Source organism: Zeus faber (genome assembly GCF_960531495.2).
Source record: "Zeus faber genome assembly, chromosome: 11".
Taxonomy (NCBI): Eukaryota; Metazoa; Chordata; class Actinopteri; order Zeiformes; family Zeidae; genus Zeus; species Zeus faber.
Window position 1 is genome coordinate 32,192,766 of NC_137205.1, and position 21,652 is coordinate 32,214,417.

The window sequence follows — 21,652 nt, forward strand, 5'->3', positions numbered from 1 at the left end:
GATAGACTTATACATATGAGATAGACTTATGTATATGGAATAGACTTATGTATATGGAATAGACTTATGTAAATGAGATAGACTTATGTATATGGAATAGACTTATGTATATGAGCTCGACGTATGCATATGGAATAGACTTAAGTATATGGGATAGACAGATGTATATGGAATATGGAATAGACTTATGTATATGAGATAGACTTATGTATATGGGATAGACTTATGTATATGGAATAGACTTATGTCTATGGAAGAGACTTATTAATTTGGAATAGGCTTAAGTATATGGGATAGACTTATGTATATGAGATAGACTTATGTATATGGGGTAGACTTATGTATATGGGATAGACTTATGTATATGGAAGAGACTTATGTATATGGAATAGGCTTAAGTATATCGGATATACGTATGTACATGGGATAGACTTTAGTATATGGAATAGACTTATGTATATGAGATAGACATGTATATGGGATAGACTTATGTATATGAGATAGACTTATGTATATGGAATAGACTAATGTATATGGGATAGACTTATGTATAAGGCATAGTCTTATATATATGGAATAGACTTATGTATATGGAATAGACTTATGTATATGGAATAGACTTAAGTATATGGGATAGACTTATGTATGTGGAATAGACTTATGTATATGGAATAGACTTATGTATATGGGATAGACTTATATATATGAGATAGACTTATGTATATGGAATAGACTTATGTATATGGGATAGACTTATGTATATGGGATAGACTTATGTATATGGAATAGACTTATGTATGTGGGATAGACTTATGTATATGGAATAGACTTAAGTATATGGAATAGACTTAAGTATATGGAATAGACTTACGTGTATGGAATAGACTTATGTATATGGAATAGACTTATGCATATGGAAGAGACATTAATTTGGAATAGGCTTAAGTATATGGGATGGACTTATGTATATGAGATGTACTTATGTATATGGGATAGACTTATTAATTTGGAATAGGCTTAAGTATATGGGACAGACTTATGTATATGAGATGGACTTATGTATATGGGATAGACTTAAGTATATGGAATAGACTTATGTATATGGGAAGACTTATGTATATGGAAGAGACTTATGTATATGGAATAGGCTTAAGTATATGGGATAGACGTATGTATATGGGATAGACTTATACATATGAGATAGACTTATGTATATGGAATAGACTTATGTAAATGAGATAGACTTATGTATATGGAATAGACTTATGTATATGAGCTCGACGTATGCATATGGAATAGACTTAAGTATATGGGATAGACAGATGTATATGGAATATGGAATAGACTTATGTATATGAGATAGACTTATGTATATGGGATAGACTTATGTATATGGAATAGACTTATGTCTATGGAAGAGACTTATTAATTTGGAATAGGCTTAAGTATATGGGATAGACTTATGTATATGAGATAGACTTATGTATATGGGGTAGACTTATGTATATGGGATAGACTTATGTATATGGAAGAGACTTATGTATATGGAATAGGCTTAAGTATATCGGATATACGTATGTACATGGGATAGACTTTAGTATATGGAATAGACTTATGTATATGAGATAGACATGTATATGGGATAGACTTATGTATATGAGATAGACTTATGTATATGGAATAGACTAATGTATATGGGATAGACTTATGTATAAGGCATAGTCTTATATATATGGAATAGACTTATGCATATGGAATAGACTTAAGTATATGGGATAGACTTATGCATATGGGATAGACTTATGTATATGGAATAGACTTAAGTATATGGGATAGACTTATGTATGTGGAATAGAATTACTTATATGGAATAGACTTATGTATATTGGATAGACTTATGTATATGGAATAGACTTATGTATATGGAATAGACGTATTAATATGGAATAGGCTTAAGTACATGAGATAGACTTATGTATATGAGATAGACTTATGTATATGGGATAGACTTAAGTCTATAAAATAGACTTAAGTATATGGAATAGACTTATGTATATGGGATAGACTTATGTATATGGAAGAGACTTATGTATATGGAATAGGCTTATGTATATGGAATAGACTTGAGTAAATGGGATAGACTTATGTATATGTAATAGACTTAAGTATATGGGATAGACTTATGTATGTGGGATAGACTTATGTATATGGAATACATTTATGTATATGGATTAGACGTATGTATATGAGATAGACTTATGTATATGGGATGGACTTAAGTATATGGAATAGACTTATGTATTTGGGATAGACTTATGTATATGGAACAGACTTATGTATTTGGAATAGGCTTATGTATATGGAACAGACTTGTGTATTTGGAATAGGCTTAAGTATATGGGATAGACTTATGTATATGGAATAGACTTATGTATATGGGATAGACTTATGTATATGGGATAGACTCATGTATATGGGATAGACTTATGTATATGAGATAGGCTATTTATGTATAAACAGATATGTGCATTAAAGTGGCATGTGAATAAAGTGAGGTAGTGTGTGCAGAGATATACAGTACAATATATAACAGTACGGCTCAGCAATACAGTAACACCGAACAGAACAGAACAGAACAGAACAGCAATACAGCGCAGTATGCAGTAACCTAGAACAGTGATGTCACTGTTCTGGGTTACTGCATACTGCCGTAACGGTACAGTATGCGGTACAGTATACTACATACAGTACAGTATTGTATTGGAGACTATGTGTGTGACTCAGTGAGACAGTCTCTCTGTACGCCGTTTAGCGTCCTTCACCGTCCTCCGCAGATTGCACGACATTGCTTTGTAATTGTTCATATTTACGGATACAAGAACATCATTGTAAGCAGCCGTGTGAGCATTCAGAGCGCCAAGGATGGATTTATCGACCCACGATTTCTGGAAATATCCGAACTTTCACCGTGGGAACGAACGACGCTGTCCGCTTACGTGCCTACGAAGCTCACCGCCACTTCAGTAAACATCGTGACATATGCAGTTGTTGTGAATTTCAACAACTTATTCTGATACATTCTATTGTATTACTGACCTGCCAAACTTGGGAAAAGATTTGGAGCCACAATCAGGCATGTGATTGTCACAAGTTTGCTCCATTGTGCTGATCCAGAATACAAACAGGTTGGGTGAGACTGTCGGGAAAGATACTACAATATATTCATGGTAAAGAATGTCCCCTAACAAGAACTTATTCAACACATTTTTTTTCAATCTATTAACATAATTTATATTTACTCAGCAGAAGCAACTTAGAATGATCAATTTTAAGGAACTATGATTTTACTGGGGACCCCCTGGAAGCTCCTGAAGGACCTTCAAGCACCAGGACATGAAAACACAAAGGACTTGTACCTGCTACTTTCCACACACACACACACACACACACACACACACACACTCACACACACACACACACACACACACACACACACACCTGAAAAGCCGTGAGAGCAGCCAAAGAAAATAAAAAAATAATGAAATCAATTTGAATGAAAATGTATCTAAAAATAGAACAATAAAAAAGTCAAATATTGACAAATGGCCAGAAATACAAAACAAATATTCAATACAAATAAGTAAATATACCCAATATAGAAAGGATAAGTTATCACAGTATGCATGATATAAATGTTGTGCTTGTTTCGCTGCAGCTTGTCCAGGTTTCTCGCTCCGTGCGTGTGATGCTGGAACTGGATTTATAATCGGTACAGACTCCTGCGTCACGTTTATCAACGAGGAGAAAAGCTACGAGGAGGCAGAGGTGATCCAACACTCCACACCTTCACCCTGCTCACGTGATCCACTTTGACTCAGATGAAAATCCTTCATTTTAAAACCTTTCATTTGATCAGAGAGCGTGTAGAGACCGTTCTTCCACTCTGGTCTCCCTGGACAACATAGTCAAGTATCGTTATCTGTTCTGCTCCATGGAACCCACTGCGAGGCAGAATGCACACATCTGGGTGGGAGCCAAGAGACAAGTGAGTGGCAGTTCATACGTTCATAACAATCATTTATACGTTCATAACAATCAAACTGGTTTGCTCTGTTTCCTCTTCAGGATGACGGGGGCTTTCTTTGGGCGAACAACGCTGTCTTCAGACCCAAAATCTTGCCGCCGAAGAAACAGAACAACTACCTGGTGGAGGACTGTTTGGTGATTAGCTGGAAAGGTACAGGAGGGATGGATAGAGGGATGGAGGGATGTATGGATGGATGGAGGTATGTATGGAGGGATGGATGGATGGATGGATGGATGGAGGGATGGATGGAGGCACAGATGAATGGAGGGATGGATGGAGGGATGGAATGATGGATGGATGGAGGGATGGATGGAGGGATGGAGGGATGGGGGGTGGATGGAGGGACAGATGGAGGGATAGATGGAGAGAAGGGGGGATGGATGGAGGGAGAGACCGCCCCCCATGAGAGGGCGGCCTGGTTTAGCTTGCTCAATACCCCTCAGTGTGCCGTGTAATGCTGACTGTGTGTCGGGCTTTGCAGGATAACTTTGTGCCACCAAGTCTTAGCTAGTGTGCATGTGAGCCGCAATTTACTGAAGCTGACAATGTGCAGGTGACATGACTGGTGCAACTAAATGAAGCCTGCGTGCACTCAACATGGGGCTTGACGGGGGGTGATGTGTGGCCTGACACATGCATGGCCTCCAGATGCAGACACGTGGCCCAGCATGTAGCCCTGCTGGATGTGAATAGCTGAACAGTATGTTTTGCAGCAGGGTTAATACTACGCGGCACCACATTGACTTATACTTTCCTTAATATTGTCACCGCTAAACCAGCCTCCACCTGAATGGGATATTGCAAAACAGCATTTAAAACAGTTTTAACGTACCACTTGCCACTGTTCCTTCATTAAGTTATACTATGCGTCATGTACAATTTATTTCATTGTCTTGATTCGTTCGCATTCTCCATCAACTTCTTCTGCCGCCAACAACTCTTTCTTGAACCGTCTTGTCTCTCTACTAGGTGTGGGGTACTCTCCTAGTATTAAATCCTGCTTGAGGCCTTCATGGTGCATTGGATTTTTGAAAAGAGGAATAGAATTTTCACATAAAGAAATGTCAGGGTGAGGGACAGAAGGTACAGACCACATACCAGCAGTGTCAGACATTTTATACTTTTCAGAGCATTTCTCTGGGATGACAACAGAGCATTAAAGAGCCAACATGGCTGTGAGATCTAATCTATGATCCATGACAAACGCTCATAATCGGGAAATAAAATGATACGTAGCAATGGCGTTGGTTTCCCCATAAACAGCAACCACATCATCTTGGCAATTCCAGGGAATAACTAGCTTACGAACTCTGCCTATAGGTTTGAATTTGTCCCAACGCAGTTTGCTGGTTACAACACCTATGGCAAATTCTGAGCAGAAAACACAATAAGATACTGAATATATAAGATGCTGCTTCATTAAATCCACGTGAGGTAAACAGGGTGTAGCCCCTGATATGGAAGAGTAGACTGCATTGCCAGGCCTAAATTGTTGGACAAGCCAGTGACCGGAGAGAACAACCAAACAAGCACTTGACCCAAACAGGCCACGATGAGATAATTATCAAGCATCAACTTGAATGTTGGATTGAAGCTGCAGAGTGGGATGTACTCAGGCTCGGTTGGTGACTGGTGTGCTTCTCCCTGATTCGGAGGGATGTCTTTGACCGCGAAGGGCGGGGCAAGAGCAGTGTTCCAGTGTACCCAATCCACCCCACTAACCCCTTAACCCCTAAAAGTGTGGGGGGATGCCTGTCTAACTGTGCCTTTTATGGACAATATCACCTTCAGCGAGACTTGAGTTTGTTTTGGGCTCGGGTTAACCCTAACCCTGTTTCTTACAGCTATTGGTGCTCATTTTTTTTAATCTAGATCATTATAACGTCATCATTTAACATCTTCCTCTAAAAGTAGGGAGTGGAAGTTTAACATCTGGAGGGAAGCATTGGCAGAGATTCTTGGTGGAAGGAAAGCTTTGGGGCTTTCGCTGCTGGAGAGGACGCCTCGTCCACCGATTTATTTACTTCACTTGGTTTGTTTCAGCGTTCCTCGGTGTAGTTTCAAGTTGTACTTCCTCTTCAATTGTCGTCACTCTGGCATTCTGGACACGCTGCGTGTGTCTGACTCTAAATAATAAAGGAACTTCATAGACATGCAATGTGAAGCAACCAATACCCCTTTCCCACTGCTCAAAAAACCCGGTAACACCGCCTCACATCTGGTGTTTGTCATTAATGGGAACATTTACACACAGGTTTCAGGACAAATGACCCTGCAATAGAAACTAAACCCGGGTCCACACGTTAATTTTGGCCCTTTTACCTGCGAGATGCAACACGCGTTGAAGTTCCAGATGTAAATACACAGGATTATGTGTCCCACCCAAAATGGCCAGGAGCAGCCAAATAAGCTGAAAAACCTTTCTGGAAGGAAAATTAGATTTTATTAGAAATTAGAATTCAACCTTCAACGTACTACTTTTACACACACGGATACATCGTTGTGGAGGGGGCATGTTCCAACGTATACCAACGAAGAAGTCATGCTGACGTCACTGACATAAACATGGATCCGGCTTCACTTGTCTGTGAAAACTTTAGTCTCAGTGTTGTTATAGATAATGAGAAGCGGGTGGCGGAAGATCTAAAACATATCGTGGACCTTAATCTGACCAGTGCAATAGATCCAAGTCAGTGTAAACAGCGCGTACTGGACTTCATTTTCTGGGATTATAGTCAGTTCTTTGACAGCGATGCTGAAACTGATACAGGCGTGATCTCGGACTTGAAGAATGATGTTTCAGATTATGAACAAGTAGTAATGCAAAATATTCTCAAATTTACCTGCAAATGCAGCCAGGGGCGAAAAGAAAATGAAAAGAGGCCCCAAACAGGCTCTCAGGGTGTAGCTGGGGTAGGGTGGGGTTAGCCCATATAATAACTACAAGAACTTGAAGATATTTGGCATACGCACATTAATATTTGAAATTACACCAAAATTATTATACAAAGACTTATAATATTAATAGACTCTACATTTTGTTGTGTTGTCCGCACTTTTAAACTCCTAAATAATTCCACTTTTATCAAACATGTATATTATTACTGTTAAATAAAAAACATTTTAAAAACAAAAGATGTTGAGTGTCGATGATGCTGTTGAACAATCCCTCAAAACACAAGAACAATCCAGAGATTGCCATGTGGCCAATATTTGCTTGATTTGCACAAGTGACACCTTGTTTTGAAGCTCTGATTCTTCACTTCCAAATGATGTGCAACAGTCAAGTCACCAAATGTACCAAAAGTCTGCGGTGGGTCACATAATCGTGTATCATTCCACCATTTCATATCCCATTTAGAGTCCAAAATCATACTTATTCAAATTTTTCCACATGGGGACCATGAAATGTTGTGAGTGTGGGGTTTGCACGGTGGGGACCACAGTGGGAAAACCCCCATGCTCCCCGTCGGGCTCTGAGTCACTCCAACACTGCCCCCAAGCCGGTACCCGCTGCCTGCCACCGAAGAACCGGTGCGTGGATACTCCATGCTGTTCTACTGTTTGTTGGGTCATTAATGAACTATCCAACTCTTTTGAACAGCTCATTCTTAGGAATTTGGGGAACCGAGTTTCGCTGGGTGATGAGTGTTTCTTCTGTACAAGTTTTATGTCGCTGTTTGTTTAAGTTGCTCTCCCCTCTATTGTCCTTTTTCCATTTGTAACCCAAGGTATTTTCTGTAGTTCTTAAGTTACAGTTGAATTTTTAAGATAATCGCTGAGCAATGTAATTTAGGAGGCCCCAAATCGCATCGCGAGTGCTTGCACGGAGACGAACCAGGAGACACAACTGCGATGGAAGCGAGACATATATATATATATATATATATAAATAATATACTGTACCCAATGTGGAAAACACCGCATTGGAGACAGGAAAACTGGTGAAAACTCCTGGGGAGAGTTCCGGACGGGTGCTTTCCGAGGAAATAGACAGATTATCCTGGCTGTTTTTTTTTGAGGGTCGGACTGTCCACTGCATCCACCGCCTCCGCCATCGTCGTTGCTCCTGGATGCCGTCACCTCTCGTCGGACGTCCGTCACATGGACATTGTGCTCGGGCCCAGGGGTGGTAGGAGCGAAATTGGGGAACTAAACCAAGGAATATTTTGTTTTGATGTTTTTCTTATTCTGAGTACTCAGTTTTTTTCTTCGGGTTTTCTTTTGGTTCTTGTGACCAAGACAAGCAAACTGTTTCATTTATCTTTTTTCGGGATGTGGTTCTGGGTCAATGTTTACCTTGTTTGCCGCATTGTTGAGAGAAAAAATACATTTCTTTATTTATTTCTTGAAGGTATCTTTGTAAATATATAACTTTTATTCCCTGAAGTTGTGGTCACGTGTTGTTGTGTGGGTTGGATGTCTCAAATCTCAATAAGCTACAGTCAATCCCCTTACCAATCAGATGTGAACCTGGAATCTTAAGTAACCTGATTCAACCTTAGACATAGACTTTTAGCATAGGTACCCCCATCACGTAGGGGTCACCAGAAGGTTACACATTCATACTGGAACCATGACACAGCCCTTTTCCGGTGTGTCTGATCTCGAATGTGACGCACCAGAAAAAAAAAGGTCGTAATTTTTCCTGCAATGGGAGAGGTGTCCATCGTCTATTTTTAGCGGGTTTACTCAGGTTCAAAAAACACTGGGATACCCACAAATGTTTGTGTAAAAATGTTCCAACTCAACCAGGTGAGAAGAGCAGGCAGGATAATGCAGCACAACGTGGACATGCACCCTGTCAGCAAGAAAAGCAGCAAGCAAGAAGCAAAGCAAGCAGAGCAGGAGGGATTGGCAGCTTAAATAGGCCAGCCCATAATGCTATGGAAGCATGTGGCGCTGTCAAGTTGTCTGACAGAACCAGTTCCATGAGCTACAGATTCTCTACTAAATAACTGAAACCAGAATACATTTTTTTTTTTTTTTGCTTTAAAACTGTAATTATTATGATTTATGGTGCTTCGTGATAAGATTCAATGGGATCAGATACAGCCTTATTGATAAATTGATCCCTGATGGAAAATTCTCTGTTTTTATGCCTATTTCCGTATCGCATCCAATTAAATATCTTATTATTTCCAGTTCCTTCTTGGTTCAATGACGATGGCTGCTGGAAGAAGAAGCCCTTCTTTTGTGAGAAGCACCTCGCATGAAGAGATGGATATGAAAGGATGCTTTTATAATGATATGAATAAAAGCATGAATTTAAAATCACCATCAATGTTATAAAAACTAATAAATACAGTTCAGTGAGAGCACGGTGTGTCCATTGTCAGAAGTTTCATTTGGACTTTGAGGCTGTTCCACACTTTCACGTCCTCATGTAGCAAATGTGTTTGTTCAAATTTTGAAACGCTGCACGAAGGTATGATGCAGTTCCTCGTGTTTCCCATAGAGGAGCTAAATACAAATACTACTCAACAAACAACACGACTGAAGCAGTGACCATTTAGACATGAAGTGAAACTGCAGCGGCAGCAGTGAGTGAATGATATTCCCCGTCTGCATTCTTGTGGTATTTAAAGGACGTACTGACCATCTTCTTTTTCACCTTCTTTAAAGTAATTCATTCCTCCTCTGGAACCATTTTTAAATAACCTGCTCAATGCTTCCTCCTCCAAATGACTGGTGTTGGTGCAGCCTCGTGGAAGAGCTCTACTCTGTACGTGCTGTTCCCCTGTCTGCCAACAGAGGGCGCTGCTGCTGCAGCGGCAATCAACTGAAAGATAGATGGAAGGATATATAGATAAATATAAATAGAATCAAATATCCATGAAGTATTCTGCTAAAATAAATGAGCAACTTTTGCTCAGGCCATTTTAATACCAGGAAAATATTGATTATTTATATTTTATTTATTTTTAGAACATTTCATCTCAATGTATCTGTATTTATCTATTAAGAACAAACAGGAAGCAAGAGACTAGAAACAGGAAATAAGAGACTAGAAACAGGAAGCAACAGACTAGAAACAGGAAGCGGAACACCACAGTGTTTTCCCGATCGACGCTGTTCAGAGCTGTTCAGCATCTCGGTAAGTGAACTGTTTCCCCATGTCATCTAACGGGAATATTAAACTACATGGTTTAACATTTTTATACTATTTATAAATCAAACTCAGTTTTGAAAATATGTTGAGAGATAAAAAAAAACACAAAGGAACATGAATGTGGAAAAATTGCATTTTCCTTCAAGAAAGGTTTTTTTCCAACTTATTTGGCTGCTCCTGGCCATTTTGGAAATGTGTGAGATGGCGACTTTTGCTGCTGTGGGTCACAAATAAACACCAGAGGCAAGAATTCTCACTTCTCTATGAAAACGTAGTCTTTGTGTTGTTATGGATTATGAGAAGAGCACAGAAGCCCAATTATATTGCAGAACTGACAGTGGGAGGCAGCGCGGCCGGATGATCCCAGAAAACTATTCCTAGAATGCAAATGGCTGGGAAGACCTCGCCAATTGCTTTCTGGGAATTGTTGTCCCGTGTTGATAGGTTTTTCATGTATACGATCTGAAAAGTACAAATTTCTAAAAAAAGGATCACTGTTATAAAACAATAAATGCAGAAAATGGAAACGTTTAGAAGTAACAGAACAATAGAGTGGTTATGCTGCCATAGTGAGCATGAACTTCAAATGAAGATACATTAACTTAATCTTAGAATTAAAGGATTTGCTTGAATTATGAATTTTCCAATATTTTTTTGAGAAATTAATAATTCAAATATTATTTCAGAAAAACACATTAAACATTATCTCGTTGAAGGGGTAGAGCACCATCTAAATGTTACAAGTTAAAGCACTTAATGTGTTTCTAAATGTGTATTATTTTTGCTGCAAAAGTCTGATAAGGTTTCCAAAACTTTAAAGCCTGATTACTCGAAATTTCTGTTTTTAAATCTTTATCTTTAATAACGTGTTCCTCCCAAAGGCTTGGTAAATTTATACCGTTCAGAAAAATTCAGAATTCTTTGAAGCAAATCGTTGCTTGTTAACTGTGATGGCCAAACTACAACACACAACACACCACGCTACAACACAACACAACACAACACACTACAACACACAACACAACACACTACAACACACAACACACCACACTACAACACACAACACAACACACTACAACACAACACACTACAACACACAACACAACACACCACACTACAACACAACACAACACACTACAACACACAACACACCACACTATAACTTAACACACCACACTACAACACACAACACAACACACTACAACACAACACACCACACTACAACATACAAAACAACACACTACAACATAACACACCACACTGCAACACAACACACCACACTACAACACAACACACCACACTACAACATAACACACCACACTACAACACACAACACAACACAACACACTACAACACACAACACAACACAACACACTACAACATAACACACCACACTACAACACACAACACAACACAACACAGGACCACACAACACACCACACTACAACACACAACACAACACAACACACTACAACATAACACACCACACTACAACACACAACACAACACAACACACGACCACACAACACACCACACTACAACATAACACACCACACTACAACACACAACACAACACAACACACGACCACACAACACACCACACTACAACATAACACACCACACTACAACACACAACACAACACTCTACAACATAACACACCACAATACAACACACAACACACCACACTACAACATAACACACCACACTACAACATAACACACCACGCTACAACACACAACACAACACAACACGCTACAACACACAACACAACACAACACACTACAACATAACACACCACACTACAACACACAACACAACACATGACCACACAACACAGCACACTACACCACACAACACAACACTCTACAACATAACACACCACAATACAACACACAACACAACACACTACAACATAACACACCACACTACAACACACAACACAACACATGACCACACAACACACCACACTACAACACACAACACAACACAACACACTACAACATAACACACCACACTACAACACACAACACAACACAACACACGACCACACAACACACCACACTACAACATAACACACCACACTACAACACACAACACAACACAACACACGACCACACAACACACCACACTACAACATAACACACCACACTACAACACACAACACAACACTCTACAACATAACACACCACAATACAACACACAACACACCACACTACAACATAACACACCACACTACAACATAACACACCACGCTACAACACACAACACAACACAACACGCTACAACACACAACACAACACAACACACTACAACATAACACACCACACTACAACACACAACACAACACATGACCACACAACACAGCACACTACACCACACAACACAACACTCTACAACATAACACACCACAATACAACACACAACACAACACACTACAACATAACACACCACACTACAACACACAACACAACACAACACATGACCACACAACACAGCACACTACACCACACAACACAACACTCTACAACATAACACACCACAATACAACACACAACACAACACACTACAACACAACACACCACACTACAACATAACACACCACAATACAACACACAACACACCACACTACAACATAACACACCACACTACAACATAACACACCACGCTACAACACACAACACAACACAACACGCTACAACACACAACACAACACACTACAACATAACACACCACACTACAACACACAACACAACACACGACCACACAACACAGCACACTACAACACACAACACAACACTCTACGACATAACACACCACAATACAACACACAACACACCACACTACAACATAACACACCACACTACAACATAACACACCACGCTACAACACACAACACAACACAACACAACACACTACAACATAACACACCACACCACAACACACAACACAACACAACACACGACCACACAACACAGCACACTACAAAACACAACACAACACACTACACCACAACACACCACACTACAACACACAACACAACACACTACAACACACAACACAACACACTACACCACAACACACCACACTACAACACACAACACAACACAACACATTACAACACACAACACAAGAGAAGAATCTACTCCATCAAAAACACAAGAGCAAACAGAGTTACAACAAAATAGGAAATCTTAACAACAAGACAAGTCATATAAGAAAGTAACATAAAAGAAAACTGCTTCAAAAGTGAAGCACCAACAAACCCTCCTGAAAGGAACACAGCACTCCACTCATTCCCCAGGTTCTCACAACATCGTCCATTTTCTCTGTCAGTTTGAAAAATTCAAACTCCACCCTGTGACGGCTGCCAGCAGTCCTGCCGCCATCAAAGTGGGATCCACTGACCCTTGACCCTGCTGACATTTTTTCCTTGTTGTCCGGATGGATCGTTTTGCTTTTCCTCCTACCATGTCTATAAGGTTTTGTACATGTCTCTTTGGCACAGAATATTTGGGTCCAAAAATGAAAACTTTGAAAGAAAAGTCCTCCCCTAACTGCTGGAATCATTCCTCTAACTGTCTGAACAAACCCTCAAGTCTGGAACACTGGATGAAAAATGCTGAATTGTTTCCCTGACTGAGCAGAGAGGACATCCCTCCCCGGTGCTTGGATCCAGGTTTGCCATATGTCTGTTTGTAGCTATCGCCCCATGTACAGTATAATCCTCCACTAGAGATCACCCATGCGTTTATCCACGGCTTGTTTGTACAGGCACCGTCAGCGGAATTTCGGTGAAGAGCTTGGGCCAAAAAACTCCACCTCAACGTCTCTCAACGTCCCTGCCAGAGAGCGAAAGTGTGAAACTTTAACGCAGGTGTAGTCAGTAGCGTTCTCCCCTACTGCCTCCATCTCCCTTAGCACTGGGGTTGTGAGGGAATAAAAACTCCACCTGCTTCTGCCACTCCCCAGCAGCTGGAGAGACAGTCAGACAGAAGCATGTACATCATCATCCCACTGGTCAGAAAGAGTGCGGTTTTCAGCAAATGCTCTGAGGGGGCCTGGCACAGAATGTCTATGAGGCCTTGTCCTCCTTCTTCCACTGGTAGGTACAGAGCAGATGCGTTGATCACGTGCTGCTCAGACCAGAAAATGTCAACTATGGTCCTCTGTACGTCCTCGCTGAGGCCCCTAGGTGGAGGTAGTACTATAAATCTGTGCCACAAGGTCGAGGCAACCAAGTTGTTGGCTACCAGAGCTCTCCCCCTATATGACAACTGGGGTAGCAACCATTTACATTTAGACAATCAGGCACATACCTTCACCATTGCACCCTCCCAGTTCTTCATTTGGAAAGCAACACTTCCAAAAAAGGACTTTCAACCCTTCCCTCCCCCACCTGAGACCCCCTGGCAGACTGGGAGCTACCCTGCCCTGCCACGGTCCTATCAAAAAAGCCTCACTCTTCTCCCAGTTTACCTTTGCTAAGGAGGCGTTTTCAAATATTTTTATGCATTCATTTAGCACAATTATATCGTTTTCATTTTTGATTAAAATATTCACGTCATCAGCATATAATGCTGACACGACCAAATGTGGGCTCTGTGTTAATCCAGATAGGGAGACCCCCATCATCCTGTTCCTCAGTCTATTTAAAAAGGGCTTGATTGCCAAGGAGTAAAGTTGTCCTGATATCGGGCAGCCCTGCCTTATTCCTCTTGACAGGAATTTGGCAGCTCAACCCTCCTCCCACCTTGACCATGCATGATGCTCCATTGTACAGTCACCCTACCCAAGACAAGAAACCCTCTCCAAACCTGAAAGCCCTTAGGGTGGAAAACAAGAAACTGGTCAACACGATCAAAAGCCTTTTCTTGATCCAAGGATAAAAAACTAACATCAATTTTATATTCATTACAAATTTCTATTCAATCTCTAATTAAAAGCGAATTGTCCATAATTGATCTATCTGGGATGCAATACGATTGGTTCTTGTTAATTAGAATCTCCAAATAGTCCTTTGGTCTGTTGGCCAGTACCTTAGACAACAACTTATAGTCTGCACATAACAGGGCCACTGGTCTCCAGTTCTTTAGGAGCGCCAAATCTCCGTTCTTTAGCGGAAGAGAGAGGGCTGCACGTCGACAGGATGTGGGCCGTGAACCCATCTCCCAAGACTCCAGCAGCACATCCAACAGGTCAGATCCCAAACAGCTCCAGAAATACGTAATAAAGTCCACAGGTAATCCGTCTATCCCTGGTTTTTACTGCATTACTGCAGCTGTTAGCTCCTCCATGGTGCTGAGTGCATCCATGGCCAGACCCTCTTCCTGGTTCAGCTGAGGCCTTGAAGCAGTTCTGCAGCACATTGCTCATCGCACTCCTCCGCCTCGTAGAGGGCAGTGTAGAAATGTACTGCCTCCTCATCTGAGCTGGGTTGGTCGTTACAGTCCCATCTGGCAGGTGAAGACAGGTCATCTGCTTCCTCTCAGACAGTCTTTCCAGATAAAAAAAGTAGGAGCTAGGTGCATCTATGCCTCTAAGGCTGAAAAACCGTGCTCTCACTATCACCCCCTTGACCCTCTTATTTCAAAATAAACGTAACTCCTGTCTTTTCTCCTTCAGTTTTATGTTGTTAGAGTTTCGATTTAAAGTTATTTTGTTCTCGATGTCCCTAATGTCTTGCTCTAGAGCGTTAATGGTTTCCCTAACACTGTTGGTGGAGTGAGCAGTGTACTGCTGGCAGAATAGACCAACCTGGGTTTTCTGTAGCTCCCACCAATGACTTAAAGAAGTAAACTTCTCCTTCCTCCTTCTCAGATCTGCCTGAAAAAAATAAAATGATCAAAGAATACCTTATCCTGTAGCAGCTTTGTGTTGAAGTGCCAGTATGAGTTGGACTTTGTACTCGGTGAGAGATGTAAATCCATGGTGACCAGATGATGGTCTGAAAATCCTACCGGGTGTTCAACCAAGTATTCTGGAGCAGAAACGTTGTGAAATGTAAAATCTGTCTAATCTGGCTGCACTGACTCTGCCTGCTTAAACCTTGATCCATGTGTATTGTCTGGTGTGTGAGTTTTTTTACCCTCCATGCATCGATAACATCTGAGTGAGTAATTCATTTAGATTAAAAAAAAATGGATGACTGCAGATGTGGCTCTTCACTGGTCCTGTCGAAGGTAAAATCAATGGGACTGTTCCAGTCCCCCCCAATAACAAACCAATCGCCTTGGTCACACTGACGTAAAGCTTCTTCTAGTATCTTAAATACTTCTCTCTGAGCCCAGGTTAGCCACCATAAATATTAATAAAACAAAAAAACTTCAATAATCTCAGCCCTCACCATGTGCAGCCCGCCTTCCACCAACACCCTGCTTGATAAGATGGTAACATCTAACCCAGGAGGGAACAGCACGGTGCTCCTGGCACTAAAGTTGGTCCCGTGACAAAGGGAAAACGTCCCCTTCCACCACAAACGCCAGTCTACCTCATTCACTGTGTCACTCTGTGTTTCCTGTACAAAGACCATATCTATTTTTTTCTGAATGCCTAGTTCAGATAATACAGCCCTCTCATGTTTATCCCTTACACCATTAATGTTAAGAGTCACAAACCTCAAACTGTGGATGAGGATTGGAAACAAACCACCAGACAGAAGGAACAAAAAGTGAAGAAACACTGAGTGAAACTCAAACAATCAGTCACTTATTTATACCTCATCACAAAACCATCCTCCCGCCTCCCCCCTCAGTCTCTTCTAAACTGCCTCTACGTCATCAAAGTCTGGATGTTTTCAAACCTGCTCAAACTCAACAATAACAAAACTGAACTCATGGTTGTGGCTCCCAAGGCGATGCTCAGGAAGATTGGAAATCTCGTCTTGGTTGTTGATGGCTGCTCCATCTTCCCATCCCCTGAAGTACACAACCTGGGCTTGATCTTTGATTCATCCCTTTCATTCCACTCACACATTAAATCCATAACCAAATCTTCCTTCTTCCACCTCAAGAACATCTCCAGACTCTGCCCATCACTGTCAGAATCCGTGGCTGAAACAAAAATCCACACCTTCAGCACCTCTCGCCTGGACTACTGCAATGGAGTCCTGTCCGGGTTCCAAGTAAAGCCCTGAACAGGCTCCAGTTTGTTCAAAACTCTGCTGCCAGAGTTCTCACCTACACCAAGCCCTGGCAGCACATCACCCCCACCCTCATCCACCTCCGCTGGCTTCCTGTCCAATCCCGTATTTCCTATAAAACCCTACATTTAACCTACAAATCCCTCCACCCCTATGCCCGCAGTACCTGGCTGACCTCCTCCACCCCTATGCTCCGTCCCGGAAGCTGTGGTCCCTCCACCCCCAGCATGAGGCTTTGAATCTTCAGGGACAGAGCCTTCAGTGTGGCAGCCCCCACTCTCTGGAACTCTCTCCCCACTGACATTCGGAATGCTCCATCCCTGGCCACCTTCAATAGCCTGCTAAAAAGCCACCACTTCAACGAGTCCTACTGCCCCTGACCCTTTTTTATTTTCTTTTTCTGTTATTTATCTTTTTTCGCTTTTCTACCCTGTCTTGTTTTGTTATCTATATTGTTTGTTTTCTGTTTTTTTTTTCATTGTAAAGTGTCCATGGGTTCCTGAAAGGCTCTACAATATAAATAATAATAATGTATTTTTTTTCCTTTTCTTATTCTTTCCTATTTCTGACACACAAGTCTTTCTTCTTTCTTTCTCAAATACCTTTAACAGATTTGATACATTTTTCAGTATCTGGAAAATAATCACAAACTTTAAACCGATTTTCTAAAGGTTTTCTCAAGACAGTTGTTAACTTCCTGTAGCCTGTAGAGATCTCCACTGACAGGTTGTGAGTCTGTTACTGATAAATCATCTGAGTCAGAATCAGAATCCATATCATGGTCATGTTCAGTGACCTGGGGAATCAGCGGTGTGTACTCACACCTCCTGGCCGCCCGCCTGTTGCTCTTTTTCGGGTTCTGTCTCCACCCCGCCCCGCTGATCAGAAGCTCCGGCCCGTTCTCCACACTCACACCACTCGGACCAGGCTCATTGTCGCTTGTTTTACTATCATCATCGTGTTTGTCACCTGTGATCACTCTGGGCTCAGATCGCTTGGTCTGGATTTTTCCATCACCGCTTGTGTCATTGTTCCTCTCTGTCTGCGGCGGAGCCTCGGCTTCGGCAACCCTGGCCCGGGCCCCGGCCCCGTCACCGGGGAAATGGGAAAATAACCATCCTTTTTAAATACAACATTCTCAATTAACAGAGGTTGGAATCGCTCTTCCTTCAGAAAATTCACAACTGCTTTGTTCATTCTCCATGCGAATGACAGGTTGCTGTGTCAGACCCCCTCTCCCACGGTCAGGAGAACCCTCCCCACCATGACCGACGGGTCTGGTTGCACTGGAACACCGTAGCGCAAAGAGAGGGAGGGCGCCTGCTGAGATGCCATCCCATCCCATCTCGACAACTAACACTATGGGGATGGTAGCTCAGGAGGTAGAGCTGGTGGTCTAGTGATCTAAAGGTTGCTGGTTGGATCCCAGGCTCCTCCTGCTAGCATGCTGTAGTGTCCTTGAGCAAGACACTTAACCCCTCATTGCTCCTGATGGCTGCGTCCGTCGGTGTTTGAATAATTGTAAGTCGCTTTGGATAAAAGCGTCTGCTAAATGACTAAATGTAATGTAAAACACTAAACTACAAACAAATAAAATAACAAGTCGAAATAAACTGTATAACCACATTTAAGACACACAAACAGAAACAACAGTTTTTTTGGGGGGAAAATCAGTGTCGCTCTCAGTAAACAAACGCTCTCACCACACATGCTCTGACACAACCAACTCCCAGCATGCACCAGAGAGAGAGAGAGAGAGAGAGAGAGAGAGAGAGAGAGGCAAAATAGCTTGAAATTGAAGAGGTAGACAGATGGTTGAAAGAGGCGGCAGTGGGGATAAGTGATGGGAGAGCAGGAAGGAGGATAATCTGGGGGGAAGTAGAGAGGATGAGAGAAAAGAGGAGAGAACCAAGTCTGATGTGTGTACACCTGCCACATCGACCCTGCCCAGCATCTCTTCTCCGCTGCTGCAAACACAGTTTCCAAAAATCATCCCCTCCAGATTGGTTGCAAAGCTGATCGGTCCTGGACTGAACTCTTCCCTGTGGGCCTGGATCCTGGACTTTGTGATGGCCAGGCCCCAGGTGGTCAGGGAGGGTGGACACAACTCCAACACACTCACCCTGAGCACAGGATCCCCCGAGAGCCGCGTCCTCAGCCCACTACTCTACTTCCTGTGCACACGACTGTGTGGCCAGGTCCAGCTCCAACACCATCATCGAGTTTGCGAACGACACCGTCGTGGTGGGCCTGATCTCGGATAACAACGAGAATGCCGACCTGGACGAGGTGGCGGATCTGACACTCTGGTGTCAGGAGAACTGCTTCGTCATGAACGTCTCAAAGACTAAGGAGCTGATTGTGGACTTTAGGAGGGCACCACAATGGGATTAATGGGATTACTGTTGACAGGGTGAGTGGTTTTTAAATACCCAGGAGTTTACATTACGGAGGATCTGACATGGACTACTCACATCGACACTCTGGTGAGGAAGGCAAGACAGCACCTTTTTTCACCTCAGGCAGCTGAAGAAATTCAGAGTCTCCCTGAGGATCGTTCAAGTCCTTCTACTGTGGAGCAGTGGAGAGCATCCTGACAGGCAACATCACTGCCTGCTTTGGGAACTGTACTGCTCAGGACAGGCGGGCCCTGCAGAGGGTGGTGCGTTCAGCCCAATGTACCACTGAAACTACCCTCCCCTCCCTGCAGGACTTATACACCAGGAGGTGTAGAAGCAGAGCAGCAGCATCATGAAGGATCCTCACCACCACCACAACGGACTGTTCCAGCTGCTGAGCCTCCTCAGCCACACAGCGAGAACAGAGACTCAGACGGAGTTTATCAAGATTGATCTCACCAGTGCCCCACCCAACACACTCTCACACACACTGACACTGATACTATAATGTGTTTACACAAACAACACATACACACCTACACACACACACTGACACTGTTACTATAATGTGTACACACATACAACATACTACACACCTACACACATGCTGCTGCTGCTTCTGCTCATCTTCTATTTGTTGCACACTTCAGATGTACAGTATATACATACTTTTTTTGGATATAGAATTTATATATTTTCTTGGATGTAAAGACTAGATTTTATCTACTGTATTTTGCACGGAATATTTTTTTCTCATTATACAGTCCACATTTCTATTTCTATTTTTATTCTATTTTATTTTTTACATTGTAATGTTAGAAATTCGATTTAGTTTTCTAGAATATATTTTTTTTAATTTCTGGTTTTTGCTGGTCAAAATGTGTACAATCTCTGCAGGCACTGTCACTTTGCTTCTGACGGCATACCTGTGTGCTAAATCTAAATCTCAGCCCTCTTCTTTATTTATTTTTATCATGTTGGAATTGCCAGTTTAAATCCACAGTTCTTCACTTGGATGTGTCAGCTTGTGCTTGTATTATGACATATACAGTTTGCTGTCGTCCAAATGAAATGAACTTCAGTTAAACAATCCACCTGATTTTTTCGGAGGAAAATGAATCGTTTCGATTTATCGACTAATCCATAAAAAAGTCGATAGAAAAATAATGCTTAGTGGACTCTATTACTTAATTCCTTAATGTGCGTCTGACTTCCAGAGCCACTTGAATTCAGATTAACACAGATTACACAACAGATCAGGTCGGATCGGATCAGATGAGATCATATGATTGATGATGAGGATTCTTAATCTTATGTGTTTTTTCCCTCTGCCGTGGAAAATGGCTCCAGGATTTCTTGATATTGTTGTGACCAAAAATTTTTGGTTTGGCAGCGGCTTTTCTCAAAACCTGCAAAACAATTTGTGACGTTTGATGTGTTTTTCCAGGAAAATTGTGGGAATTGGGAAAAAATGTCAAAGAAATGGAAGGAAATGTTGTGTTAACTGTTACCAATGAGGACAGAGTCTTATGTCATCACTTCCTGTGATTTTACACAGGAAGTGCATCACAGAAACACCTGGAAATATTTTGGTAATTTTCTTTTGCTTTACAGCCTTAAGGAGCAGGGGCTCAAAGTTCTTGCAAAATATTTAAAGTTCAAGTTATTGATTGTGTTTCTCTGCTCATTCTGACTCCACATAGTGGTACATTTGAGTAGATTCATCATGTTTTTGATCGTTTTCCCTCAGTGATTTTCAACATGCAGGCTGCACATTCTTGTGGTCCAGGAGGGTACTGTCAGTGAGCCGCCGAATCCTTGGCAAAGCTAAGGATTTCACTACGTTACATTTTTTTGGGGTTAAAAAAACATACAATAAAAATACAAATGGAGTTGTGTTTATTCTTCACCACTA